We start from the raw sequence: 14,161 nt of genomic DNA on the forward strand, positions 1-14,161 counted from the left end.
AATTTGCTGAGGATTCTCAGCTCCAAGCTCTACAAACTTAGGGTCTGAGGGAATGGCAAACTGGAAGAGTGTGCCCAGTCGTTCATGAAAACAGGGCTCCCGGGAGCAGCAGACCTGGCGTGTAGCCAGTATTGTGATGAGCAGCACCCGTGAGAGGGGCCTGGCTAGAGGAAAAGTGGGAAGTGACTAGACACAAGAGGAGGCCCTAGGCACTCAGGATTGGAGACTCGCCCAGTCTGGGAGGAGCTGCTGCACAGTGATTGGTTCCTGCGTATTGACAGGAGAAACTTGGCCTGGTGGGCACAGCGCCACCTACTGGAAAAGAAGTTAATCAAACTCTAAGACTGCATTTATTAGTTTTTTTTTCTTTTCTCTTTTTTTTTTTTTGATTTGGGTTTTTCTTGCATTTTCATTTTTGTTTCTTGTTGTTTCTTTAATTTTTTTTTACAATTTTTTTTAAATTTTTTTTCTTCTAATTTTAATTTTAATTTTTATTATTATTATTTTTTTAATTTTTTTTCTTTTTTATTTCCTATTTTTTTTTCTTCTTTTGTCTTTTCATTTCTCTTTCCCCCTTTCCTTGAATTCTACCTGCTTACTCTCATTCTCTTTAGTGACTTCTTCCCTTCCCTTCTAATACCTTTCCTCCCAAGCATCAAATAAATTTATAGGAGTAAACAGTAACTCAGCAGTCAAACAGAACAAGAAGTAACATGAGCAGCTTCAAAAAGCAAGGAAGAAAAGGAGTACAAACAATGCAGGACAGCCTAAATATTCAGCAGGACCTAGAGTCATCAGAAAAATGGTCATATAAAGAACTCAAGGAACACCTTAGACAGATGGAATGGAACCTTAAAGAGGATACAAGACAGCAAATTCAAGCAGCAAAAGAACACATTGAGAATGAATTTCATAAACAGATAAAAGAAGAAGTTAAGCATCTTTATCAGGAGATAGAGATTATAAAAAATAATCAAACAATAATTCTAGAAATGAAGGAAACGATAAACCAAATTAAAAACTCAATTGAGAGTATCACTAACAGAGTGGCGCAAGTAGAAGCCAGAACGTCAGATAATGAAGACAAAATATATAATCTTGAAAAGAGTCTAGCCAACTCAGAAAGGCTGGTAAAAAAAATCACGAGAAAAAAATCCAAGAGTTATGGGATAACATAAAAAAACCAAACTTATGAGTCATCGGGATAGAAGAAGGTACAGAGATTCAAACCAAGGGAATGAGTAACCTACTGAATGAAATAATTACAGAAAACTTTCCAGAAATAAAAAAGGAAACAGATATACAAATTGAAGATGCATACAGGACACCGAGCACACAAAATCACAGTAGACCAACGCCAAGACACATTGTTATGAAGATATCCAATATACAGAACAAAGAGAAAATATTAAAAGCTACAAGAGAAAGGAGGCAGATTATATTCAGGGGTAAACCAATAAGGTTAACAACGGATTTTTCATCACAGACACTGAAAGCAAAAGGTCATGGAACAATGTATTTCAAACACTGAAAGACAATGGATGCCAACCAAGAATTCTGTATCCAGCAAAATTAAGCTTCAGGTATGACAACGAAATAAAAATCTTTCATGATAAACAAAAGTTAAAAGAATTTGCAGCCAGAAAACCAGCATTGCAAAGCATTTTGAGCAAAACACTACAAGAGTGGAGAAACAAACTAAATTTTTTAAAAAAAGGATAAATAATCAAACATGGATGGAAGTACAAACCATATATCAATAGTAACTCTGAATGTTAATGGCTTAAACTCTCCAATAAAGCGACATAGGCTGGTATCATGGATTAAAAAAACAAATCCAACAATATGCTGCCTCAGGAGACACATCTGATTGGAAAAGACATACACAGGCTGAAGGTGAAAGGATGGGAAAAAATATACCACGCATACGGTCCTCGTAAGCAAGCAGGGGTGGCCATCCTCATATCCAATAAAATCGACTTCAAGACTAAGTTAATCAAAAGGGATAAAGAAGGTCATTATATACTGTTAAAAGGAACCATTCACCAACAAGACATAACAATTATCAATATTTATGCACCAAATAATGGTGCTGCGACATTCATAAAACAAATTCTCCTCAAGTTCAAGAATCAAATAGACCACAACACAATAATTATGGGTGACTTCAACACACCTCTCTCACCATTGGACAGATCCTCCAAACAAAAGTTGAATAAAGAAACTATAGAACTCAATATCACAATCAATAACCTAGACTTAACTGACATACATAGAATATATCAACCATCATCAAATGGATATACTTTTTTCTCAGCAGCACATGGATCCTTCTAAAAAATAGACCATATATTATGCCATAGGGCAACCCTCAGTAAATATAAAAGGGTGGAGATAATACCATGCATTTTATCTGATCATAATGGAATGAAACTGGAAATCAATGATAAAAGAAGGAAGGAAAAATCCTACATCACATGGAAAATGAACAATATGTTACTGAATGATCAATGGGTTACAGAAGACATAAAGGAGAAAATCAAAAAATTCTTAGAGATAAACGAAAATACAGACACAACATATCGGAATCTATGGGACACAATGAAAGCAGTTTTAAGAGGGAAATTCATCGCCTGGTGGTCATTCCTCAAAAAAAGAAAAAAACAACAAATAAATGAGCTCACACTTCATCTCAAAGCCCTAGAAAAGGAAGAGCAAAACAACAGCAAATGTAGCAGAAGGCAAGAAATAATTAAAATCAGAGCGGAAATCAATGAAGTTGAAACAAAAGAAACTATTGAAAAAATTAACAAAACTAAAAGTTGGTTCTTCGAAAAAATAAATAAGATCGACAGACCTTTAGCCATGCTAACGAAGAGAAGAAGAGAGAGTACTCAAATTACTAACATACGGGATGAAAAAGGCAATAGCACAACAGATGCTACAGAAATACAGAAGACAATTAGAAATTATTTTGAAAACCTATATTCCAATAAAATAGAAGATAGTGAAGACATCGATAAATTTATTAAGTCATATGATTTGCCCAGACTGAGTCAGGAGGATACACACAATTTGAACAGACCAATATCAATAATGGATGAAATTGAAGAAGCCATCAAAAGACTACCAACCAAGAAAAGCCCAGGACCGGATGGGTATACAGTGGAGTTTTACAAAACCTTTAAAGAAGAATTAATACCAATACTTTTCAAGTTATTTCAGGAAATAGAAAAAGAGGGAGCTCTTCCAAATTCATTCTATGAGGCCAACATCACCTTGATTCCGAAACCAGACAAAGACACCTCAAAGAAAGAAAACTACAGACCAATAACTCTAATGAACCTAGATGCAAAAATCGTCAATAAAATTCTGGCGAATCGAATACAAAAACACATCAAAAAAATTGTGCACCATGATCAAGTAGGATTCATCCCTGGGATGCAAGGATGGTTCAATATACGGAAATCAATAAATGTTATTCACCACATCAATAGACTTAAAGATAAGAACCATATGATCATCTTGATAGATGCAGAGAAAGCATTTGACAAAGTACAGCATCCCTTTATGTCCAAAACATTAGAAAAACTAGGGATAACAGGAACTTACCTTGACATTGTAAAAGCTATCTATGCTAAGCCTCAGGCTAGCATCGTTCTGAATGGACAAAAGTTAAAGGCATTCCCTCTAAAATCCGGAACAAGACAGGGATGCCCTCTCTCACCACTTCTGTTCAACATAGTTCTCGAAACACTGGCCAGAGCAATTAGACAGATGAAAGAAATTAAAGGCATAAAAATAGGAAAAGAAGAAATTAAATTATCACTATTTGCAGATGACATGATTCTACACCTAGCAGACCCAAAAGGGTCTACAAAGAAACTACTAGAACTAATAAATGAATTCAGCAAAGTGGCAGGATATAAAATCAACACGCATAAATCAAAGGCATTTCTGTATATCAGCGACAAAACTTCTGAAACGGAAATGAGGAAAAACACTCCATTCACAATATCCTCAAAAAAAATAAAATACTTGGGAATCAACCTAACAAAAGAGGTGAAAGATTTATACAATGAAAACTACAGAACCCTAAAGAGAGAAGTAGAAGAAGATCTTAGAAGATGGAAAAATATACCGTGTTCATGGATAGGCAGAACTAACATTATCAAAATGGTGATATTACCAAAAGTTCTCTATAGGTTTAATGCAATGCCAATCAAAATCCCAATGGCATTTCTTGTAGAAATAGATAAAGCAATCATGAAATTCATATGGAAAAATAAAGACCCAGAATAGCAAAAGCAATTCTAAGCAGGAAGTGTGAATCAGGCGGTATAGCGATACCAGATTTCAAACTATATTACAGAGCAATAGTGACAAAAACAGCATGGTACTGGTACCAAAACAGGCGGGTGGACCAATGGTATAGAATAGAGGACACAGAGACTAATCCACAAAGTTACAACTATCTTATATTTGATAAAGGGGCTAAAAGCATGCAATGGAGGAAGGATAGCATCTTCAACAAATGGTGTTGGGAAAACTGGAAATCCATATGCAACAAAATGAAACTGAATCCCTTTCTCTCGCCATGCACAAAAGTTAACTCAAAATGGATCAAGGAGCTTGATATCAAATCAGAGAGTCTGCGTCTGATAGAAGAAAAAGTTGGCTCCGATCTACATATTGTGGGGTTGGGCTCCAAATTCCTTAATAGGACACCCATAGCATAAGAGTTAATAACAAGAATCAACAAATGGGACTTAATTAAACTTAAAAGTTTTTTTCTCAGCAAGAGAAACAATAAGAGAGGTAAATAGGGAGCCTACATCCTGGGAACAAATTTTTACTCCTCACACTTCAGATAGAGCCCTAATATCCAGAGTATACAAAGAACTCAAAAAATTAGACAATAAGATAACAAATAACCCAGTCAACAAATGGGCCAAGGACCTGAACAGACACTTCTCAGAGGAGGACATACAATCAATCAACAAGTACATGAAAAAATGCTCACCATCGCTAGCAGTCAGAGAAATGCAAATCAAAACCACCCTAAGATACCATCTCACTCCAGTAAGATTGGCAGCCACTATGAAGTCAAACAACAACAAGTGCTGGCAAGGATGTGGAGAAAAGGGTACACTTGTACATTGCTGGTGGGACTGCAAATTGGTGCGGCAATAATTTGGAAAGCAGTTTGGAGATTCCTGGGAAAGCTGGGAATGGAACCACCATTTGACCCTGCTATTGCCCTTCTCGGACTATTCCCTGAAGACCTTAAAAGAGCATGCTACAGGGACACTGCCACATTGATGTTCATAGCAGCACAATTCACAATAGCTAGACTGTGGAACCAACCCAGATGCCCTTCAATAGATGAATGGATAAAAAAAAAATGTGGCATCTATACACAATGGAATACTATGTAGCAATAAAAAATGACAAAATCATAGAATTTGCAGGGAAATGGATGGCACTAGAGCAGATTATGCTTAGTGAAGCTAGCCAATCCCTAAAAAACAAATACCAAATGTCTTCTTTGATATAAAGAGAGCAACTATGAACAGAGCAGGGAGGAAGAGCAGGAAGAAAAAATTAACATTAAACAGAGACATGAGATGGGAGGGAAAGGGAGAGAAAAGGGAAATTGCATGGAAATGAAGGGAGACCCTCATTGCTATACAAAATTACATATAAGAGGTTGTGAGGGGAATGGGAAAATAAACAAGGAGAAAAATGAATTACAGTAGATGGGGTAGAGAGAGAAGATGGGAGGGGAGGAGAGGGGGGATAGGAAAGGTAGCAGAATACAACAATTACTAATAGGGCATTATGTAAAATTGTGGATGTGTAACGGACGTGATTCTGCAGTCTGCATTTGGGGTAAAATTGGGGGTTCATAACCCACTTCAATCTAATGTATGAAATATGATATGTCAAGAGCTTTGTAATGTTGTGAACAACCAATAAAAAAAAACAACTCAAAAACCAATAAATGTGTGTGCAAAAAAAAAAAAAAAGAAAAGAAAATATGAACAATCCTACAAGAAAAATCCTGGGTCTAATAAGTCATTATAATAAGGTGGTATTGTCCAGAGTTAATATACTCAGACAATTACTTTATTATATGCCGGCAATGAAAATGTAGAATTTGAATTCTATGTCATTTACATTAGTATTCAGTAAGACGAAATACTTGGTTATAATCTTACAAAAAATACAAAATATATATGAAGGAAATTATAAATTTCTGACAAAGAAAGTCACGGTGCTAAATAAATGGAGAGATAGCCCATGTCTGTGATAAGACCCAACATAGTAAGATGTTATTTCTTCCCAAGATGATCCATAGATTCAATTCAATACCAATCAAAATCCTAGCAAGTTACTTTTGGGATATCTCAAAAGTTATTCTCTAATTTTTTGGAGAAGGCAAAAGACTCAGAATAGCCAACTTGGATTGAAGGGAAAGAAAAATTGAATGATTGATGCTATCCAACTTCAAGACATATCATAAAGTTACAGAAATCAGAACAGTGCAGTTGTGATGAAAAAATAGACCAATTAATCAGTAGGATAGAACAAAGATCCCAGAAACAGACCCAGGTAAATATAGCCAACTGATCTTTGATCTTTGACAAAGGAGAAAAGACAATATAATATAGTCAAGATGTTCTTTTCAGCAAATTGTGGTGGATTCCTTTGGAATTTACTGGTTAAAAAAATAAAGCATAAAAAGGAATCTAGATACAGACCTCATAAACTGCAGGTGCATGTGCATGTGGACCTGCACACACACACACACAAACACACACACACACACACACGTACATACACTCTAAAAATTGCATGATAGACCTAAATGTAAAAGTCAAAATATCTAACTCCTCAATTCCTAAAAGATGAGAAGAGAAAACCTAGAACCTAGGCATCCTTGGGTATGGTGATTACATTTTAGCTACAATAACAAAAACACATCTGATAAAGATAAATAAATTGATAATCTGGACTTCATTAAGATTAAAAATTCTGCTTTGTAAGTATCTTTGTTGAGAGGATGAAAAGACAAGCCAAACTTGGAGAGCAAATTTGCAAAAAGCATATCTGACAAAGGACTGGCATACACAATATACAAAGAACTCCTATAACTGAAAATAAGAAAAAAGCTAATTGGTTAAAACAATGTGAAAAAGGCCTCAATAGTTATCTCATTAAAAATGACATACAGAAGGAAAATCATGATATGAAAATATGTTGCCAGGGACATGCATTTTAAAAAAGCAAGGATACTACTACATATCTATTAAAATGGCAAAATCCAGTACACTGAGAACACCAAAGGCTGGCGAGGGTGTGGAGAAATGTGAATTCTTTTTCATTGACAGCAGTAATAAAACGAGTTCACCTACTTCCAAAGACAGTGTAGCAATTTATAATATAATTAAACATGATCTAGCAATTGTATTCCTTTTTTTATAGAAAAGTATTGAAAACTTATACTCACCCAAGAATGTGCATGTGAATGTTTGTATTAGTTATATCTAAAATTGCACAACTTGTAAGTAACTGAGAGGTTCTGTAGCTGAGGTGATAAAATGTGGCTCGTCCAGGCTGTGGGATATAATTCAGCCTTGAAAAGAAACGAAGTACCCAGCTGTTAAAGACATGAAGAACTATTAATCTGATAAAGTTACATGCTGTATGAACGCAATTAATGGTTGCCAAGGATCTCAGTGGGAAGAGATGAACAGGAAGAGCACAGAGGTTTTTAGGGCAATAATAACATACTGTATAATACTGTAATGATGGATATACATTATCATACATTTGTCCAAATCCATAGAATTTTCAAGACCAAGAATGAACCTTAATGTAAACTAAAGATGCTGTATGATACCAATGGAAGCTTTCCCAGCAGGATAGTATGAGGGGTGTTTCTTTAACAGTTAAAGTCCTCTGGACTTTTCACTATTGTGATGTATCATTGGAGGTTCATACATTTTCATAATAGCACCACTCTGTAAGGAATGATGATAATGGAGAAGTAAATACTTATGTGAGTATTAAAAAAAATCAAAAATGTAATTGATGAAATTTTCCAGAAATGATTTAAATTAATTAAAGATACCTAAAATCATACTTCAAAATATAAACAGGAATTCAGAGAAATTTTATTTTTGAAAATAATTTGACGTGTAATTTGTTTACCTGGTAGTATTTAATTTTTGAATGTTAAATCAGTGCATGATATGTGTAAATATATTATTATTAGAGGAAAATAATGAAATACAGACCTTTAAATACCAACCTAAAATGAAGTATTGCTTGTTTATGTTATTTCAGTAACAATTCTGTTATACATTACAGAGTCAATGACCTTCCAATGGCAGCATTATATCTTCCAACTAAGCTAGGGCTGAATTACAGCTTATGCCAGTCTCAGCGTCCTGAGACCTCAGACACCCTTTCTTCTCATAAAAGTTGTCTCATTCTAGTTTCTCCGGAATATTCAAAATGGGAATACATATATTTTGCCCATTACTACATAATTTTACCAATTAATTTAGATGAATTTTTTTCCCATTGATGAATCCGTGTCATATTAAAGCCCCCAATCTATTTTTCCTAAGTGCATTGTGCAGTGGTCATATTTGGTTGTGTCTAGCCCACACCTGATGCTACTTCAAAGATTCATTTTGGGTGGCAATAGGCTCAACTACACAATCACATTCACAAGAGGGAAATAGGCCCCTTTTGGCAATGACTTCACTCAGAAAAGTATAAGGTCAGAGATGCTGTATGATAACAATGGAAGCCTTCCCAGCAGGATAGTATGAGGGGAGTTTCTTCAACAGTTGTCCTCTGGAGTTAAAGCTATTTTCCAGGGACTATTCTCCCTGCCCCCTGCTAAGTAACAGCAGGGATCAAAAGGGACAAGTGGCATCAATGGAAGGAAGAGTTACTGGCTTAGAAGTCCCGTGTTCAAAATCAGAGACATTTGTATTGTAAGTCATTCATGTTATCTCTAATGGGACCATAAGAAAGAACATGCCCTGTCACAAGATTGACCTTATTTGGGGAATATTGAAGCCTCTCCCTAGGTATTTAGAGTTCATTTACAGTTTTCTAATCAAGGTAATGACTCTTAGTTATTCCTTTTGCAAGGATAAAACTTTATACCCATGGAACAGCATCTCATATCTCCCCTTCCACCAGCCCCTAGCCACCACTATTCTCTGCTTCTGTGAGTTTGATGATAGTATGTACCTTGTATAAATGAAATCAGGCAGCATTCATTCTTCTGTAATTGGTTTATTTACCGTAATAACTTCTGGGTCTACCGTGTTGTCACATATGACTGTCTTCTTTTATTAAGACTGAATAGTATTTCATGTATATATGGACCCCCTTTGTCCATCTATCAAGGAACAAAAGTTGTCTCCGTATCTTTACCTATTTTGAGTAATACTGTAATGATCAAGATAGTACAGATATGCCTTTGCCATTGTAAATCCAATTCTTTTGGATATGTATCTAGGATATATAATTATATCTAGGAGATATATATATATGTGTGTGTGTATATATATATATATATATATATATATATATATATGCACATGTATGTAAGTGAATTTATATTTAGAATATATAGTAGAATTGATGGATCAGAAATTAGTTCTATTTTTAATTTGATAAGGGATTTCCATACTGTTTATCATAGCAGCTGTACCATTTTGCATTCCCATCAATAGTGGTGTGTACAGATACTAATAGTGGTATCTATAGTATGCTGAATTGTATTTCCCTGATTATTATTGAATATCCTCATATACCTGTTGGCTGTAGGTCTTTGGAAAACTCTATACTCTCTGCTACTATTTGCCAATTTTAAACAAGTTATTTATTTTTTTTTCTGCTATTTAATTTTAAGAATTTCTTAACAATTTTTTACATTAACTCTTTTTTTTATAATTATTTTTTTAAGAGAGAGAGAGAGAGAGAGAGAGAGAGAGAGAGAGAGAGAATTTTAATATTTATTTTTTAGTTTTCGGCGGACACAACATCTTTGTTTGTATGTGGTGCTGAGGCTTGAACAGGGGCTGCACGCATGCCAGGTGAACTCGCGCTACCGCTTGAGCCACATCCCCCAGCCCCAAACATTAACTCTTTATGAGGTATACTTATGGAAAAGAATTTCTACAACTCCCTAGGTTGTTGTTTTACCCTATCGATTGATTATTCTTTTGTTGTGCAGAAGTTTTTTAGTTTGTTATAGTCCCATTTGCCTGTTTTTGATTTGGTTTCCTGTTTTTCATGTCATTACAAGAATTATTTGCTCAGACCAATGTCAGGAAACTTTACTCCCATTTTATTCCAAAACTTTTATATTTTTAGCTCTTATTTTGAAGCTTACATACCATCCACTTAGAGTTTATTTTTGTATATAGAGTGAGATAAGGGTGAAATTTAACTATCTTGTATGCAGATATCCTGTTTTTCCAAAACTGTTTGTTAAATAAAGTATTCATTCTACATTGTGCATGATGGCACCTTTGTCCAAGAACAGCTGAGTATGAATGCAAACGTATATCTTTAGGCTTTCTATTCTTTTCCATTGGTCTATATATCTCTTTTATGGCAGTATCCTACTATTTTTAGTTACTATAGTCCTGTAATAAATTTTGAAATCAGGAAATGTGATGCCTCTAGCTTTGTTTTACTTTGTTAAGATTGCTTCAGCTATCTGGAGTCTTTTGTAGTTTCTTTTGAATTCTAAGAAATATTTTATTAATATAAAATGACATTGTGGTTTTGAGAGGGTATTGTACTGAATCTAGATTGCTTTAGGACAGTGTGGATACCTTAACAATATTAAGTGTTCTATTTATGAACACAAGATGTCTTTTTATTTATTGGTTTCTTTTTTGATTTTTTTATCTATATTTTGTAATTTCCAATATATGACCTTTTTGTCTTCTTAACTTTATCCCCCTATATTCTGTTCTTTTGATGCCATTGTAAATAGGATATTTTCTTAATGTTTTAGGTATTTCATTGTTGCTGTACAGAAAAACAACTAATTTGTGTTAATTTTATATACTCTGATTTTAGTGAACTTGTTTATTAATTTGAACAGTTTTTTATGATTCAGTCTTCAGGTGTTTCTACATATATGATCATATCATCTGCACATAGAAAAAATAATTATTTCTTTCCTATTTAAATGACCTTTAATTTTCTTTTTAATTACTCTGGCTAGAACTTCCACAACTATGCTGAATACAAGTGGTGAAATTGGGCATTCTTGCCTTGTTTCTGATTCTAGAGAAAAGGCTTTTGATTTTTCACCATTGTGTATGATTTTAGTGGTGGGCTTTCATATAAAGCTTTTATTATATTGAGATAAATTCCTTCTATACCTAGTTTGTTGAGAAGTTATACCATAAAATGGTGTTGAATGTTTTAAAATTATTTTTCTGCACCTATTGAGATGATCATGCGATTTTTAACACGTAATTCTGCTAAGGTTATGTTTCATGTTAATTGGTTGAGTATGTTGAACCATCTTTGTATCACTCGATAAATCCCTCTTGCTAATGTTTCATGACAATTTTAATGTGCCATTGAATTCTGTTTGCTAGTATTTTGTTGAGGTTTCTTGCCTCTGTGTTCATAAAAGACACTGAACTACAGTTTCATTTCTCACAGAATTAAGCCTGACTTTGATCTCAAGGAAAACCTTACCCCATAAACAGTTGAGATTGTTTCTACCTGGAAGATATTAAGAGAAATAGTTGGTATTAATTCTTCTTTACATGGTGGGTAGAATTCACCACTGAAACCACCAGTTTATAGATATTTCTTTATGTGACTTTGTTGTTGTTTTGTTTTGTTCCCAGGGATTGCACCCAGGATACTGAGCCACATCCCCAACACTTTTTATTTTTTTAGTTTGAGTCAGGGTCTTGCTAAGTTTCTGAGGCTGGCCTTGAACTTGCGATTCTCCTGCCTTGGGTTCCCAAGTTTTGAGAATTACTTGTGCCATGGCACTTAGTTTGTTATTGTTTCTGATTCAATTCATTTACTTTTTATTGGTCTATTCAGATGTTTTCTTTCTTCATGACTCAGTTCTGACAGATTATAAGTTTCTAAGAATTTATCAAGGGCTTCTTATAATCTGTTTTGCAGTATCACTTGTATGATTCAGTTCTGACAGATTATAAGTTTCTAAGAATTTATCAAGGGCTTCTTATAATCTGTTTTGCAGTATCACTTGTATGATTTCCCCTTTCATATCTGATTTTATCTATTTGAGCATTCTTTCTTTTTTCTCAATTACTTCCAGAAAGGTTTATCAATTTTTATCTTTACAAAAACAAACCTTATTAATTTAATTCATGCCTTCTATTGCTGTTTTTGTACATGTTTTGTTTAATTCTTATATAATATTTATTATTTCTTTATTTCTGCTAAATGTGGGCTTGATTTGTCCTATTTCTTTGAGGTATAATGTGTGTTCATTCATTAAAAGTATTTTTTCCTTAATATAGGTGTGTATTCCTATAAGTTTTTTCTACTGAAATTAGCATCTTATACTTTTGGTATATTGCACTTTTAAAAGATATTTTCTATTTTCCCTTTTGATTTCCTCTATGATATACTTATTGTTGAAGAGAATATTTTTCAATTTCCACATACTTGAGAGTATTTCCTGTGTTCTTCCTTTCTTTCTTCCTTTTTATTTTTATAGTGTACTTCACTGTGGCCAGAAAAGATATTTCATATAATTTAATATTTGAAATTTGTCAAGACATGGTCTCATTAAAATAGGTCTCATTATGACCTAATAAGACCTCTATGGGAGAACATTGTGTGTGTGTGTTGGAGAAGAATGTGTGTTTTGCTGCTGTTGGCTCTCATGTTCTGTGTGTGTCTGCTTGGTTCATTTTTTCTATAGTTTTATTCAAGTTCATTGTTTGCTGATCTGTCTGAATGTAAGGTCATCCACTGTTAAAACTGGGGATTAAAGATTCCTTCTATCATTGTATTGTTGTCTACTTCTTCCTGTATTTCTTTAAATTTTTTGTTTGTATGTTTACTCTTTTGTTGCATTTAAATTATACATATCCACTGCTATTATACATATTCACATAAATATACACTGCTATGCATTCTTACCTGCACAATACATATTTGTTCATTTTATGAACACCACCTTCCCTCCCTTCATCTTGACCCTCATCTCCTGTCTTTAGTCTACTGGTCTCTCTTGTATTTTCATGAGTCCCCTTTTCTTTCTTTTTTTTTTCTCTTTAGCTTCCACATATTAGAGGAAATAAACATGTATGTGATCCTTGACTTTCTGAGTCTGACTAATCTCACTTAGCATCAATGTTCCCCAATCCCATCCATTTTCTCACCAATGACAGTTGCATTCTTCTTTATGGCTGAATAAAAATCCACTTTGTATATACACCACAACCCAAAGAATCAGTCAGCATACTCTAGTCCTACTGCATATTCATGTTTATAACAGCATAATTCACAATGGCCTAGATATGGAATCAACCTAGATGTCTGTCAGCAAATGAGTAGGTAAATTTCTGAGAATTTTTGTTTATATAATATTTAAGCATTCTGATGTTGGGTGGTATGTATTTTTATAGTTATTGAATCTTCCTCATCAGTTGACCCTTTCTTCATCTGTAATGACACTCTTTGTCTCTTTTGATAATGTTTTTTGTCCATTCACTTCCATCTATGTGGGTCCTTAAATTTAGAGTGAGTCACCTTTACAAAGTACATAGTTGTGTTTTATCATCCATTCAGCCATGCCATGTGATTTTGTTGGGGAATCTAACCTATTTTGGAAGTAATTATTCATACATAACATTTTAGTAATTTTTTTTCTGTAGATCTTAGTTAATTTTTTCTCTTTTCCTTTCTTTCAGCCTTTCTTCATGATTCATTGTTTTTTTTTTCTTTATTTTTTTAACTGATGTACTTTGATTCATTAATTTTATTTTCCTTGTGTGAGTATACTATTAATATTAAATTTGTGGTTAATATGAAGCTTACATAAAACATCTTCTAGTTATAATAGTCTATTGTATGGTGATCATTTAACTTTAATCTTGTCTACAGACTC

Source organism: Spermophilus citellus, assembly GCF_964194105.1.
Source record: "Spermophilus citellus genome assembly, chromosome: 18".
In the NCBI taxonomy this organism is placed as follows: domain Eukaryota; kingdom Metazoa; phylum Chordata; class Mammalia; order Rodentia; family Sciuridae; genus Spermophilus; species Spermophilus citellus.